This window comes from Pteropus vampyrus, unplaced genomic scaffold (genome assembly GCF_000151845.1).
Source record: "Pteropus vampyrus isolate Shadow unplaced genomic scaffold, Pvam_2.0 Scaffold286, whole genome shotgun sequence".
NCBI classification, from domain to species: domain Eukaryota; kingdom Metazoa; phylum Chordata; class Mammalia; order Chiroptera; family Pteropodidae; genus Pteropus; species Pteropus vampyrus.
In genome coordinates, this window is record NW_011889067.1 from 1,539,112 (window position 1) to 1,540,529 (window position 1,418).

Sequence of the window (1,418 nt, forward strand, 5' to 3'; positions counted from 1 at the left end):
ATTTATTTATTGGGGTCTTAATTTTTTTAAATGATTCTTGTGAACCCTTTATTTATTTAAGATATGATCTATTGTTTTTTGTATTTGTTACAAATGTTATTTCGGTGTAATGCTCATTTTAAAATTTTATTAATAACATTTTAATGTTTATAAGTTTTTTAAATTTGTAATTTTTTTAAGATTAAGTTTTTTTAATTGAGGTAAAATTATACACAATGAAATGCATAGATCTTAAGTGCACATGTCAAAGAGTTTTAAAAATATATATACTGGGGTGTGCATGTTTTAAATTTTTATATATTCGAATTTCTTGGTCTTCTCCAGTGATCACTGTTAAGAAGAAGTGAAAGACTTTGAAATGGACTCCCACAAGAAAGTTACTGGGCATCTTATCTAGAGTACCCTTCCATGTGACCTTTTCTTTTCTTTGATCTGTTTTAACAATCTGTATGTTTCTTACTTGTTGGTAAAATATTGTAGAAAACCTATATTAATGCAAATTATTCTTGTACATAGAAACGCAAATTAGTTGTGGCTGTTGGAATATAATTGATTATTGCTCTGTGGTCAGATACCTCTATGTAGAATTTTTTTAGCATCCCTTATCTGCCCACATATATGTGTGTGTGCAGTGCGCATCTTTGAATTCTCTTGTGAAGTAGTTGTAACATCTTATTGGTTCCCTGATTAGTTAGTGAGTTAAATACAATCTTTGACATGTGTTCATTTCATTTCTGCATGAGTCATGCTTATGTCCTCTTTAAGATGAATTTAAGAGCATTCTAAAATGGAAAAAAAAATTTTAAATAAAATGAATTTAAACATCATCCATATTCAAGGCATGGGTTAATAGGTCATGGCCTGGATTCATTCTGGAAACAGTTTATTTTGAAGTTCAAACTTATTTAAAAGGGCTAGGACAAGACTGACAGTTCATAATTATGAATAATCAAGAAAAGCTCGAATAGCAACATGTCTTTCCTACCTAGCCATGCCGCTGGTGATTTAGACTCCATGCCCCAAGACGGACATATATATATAATTTTTGCTAGCAAAGGCCTAATAAGCCTTTCTTTTAAAAAGAAAAAAAGAAAAAGAAAGAAAGCAAAGCTAGAGTTAGTTCTTGTGCTTAGAAAACATAAATAAATATATTCATTTATGTTTCCAAATTTCCAATAAAACAGGGTCAAGGCCATACACTGTGGTCTTTCTGTTTTTGTCTTTTTTCCACCTCAGCTTTTTTTCAAGGCCTTAAAACTTTGAGGAGCCAGTGAGTGTTGGGGAGTTCCTGGAGGGCAAACACCATTTTCATCCACGACTAGTAATAAGTTCTCAGTTGACTCAAAATATTTGTGAAATTAAGCAATTTCCCTAGCGATGTAAAAATTGTTATGCATATATAAGGGAATTGGGCAGGC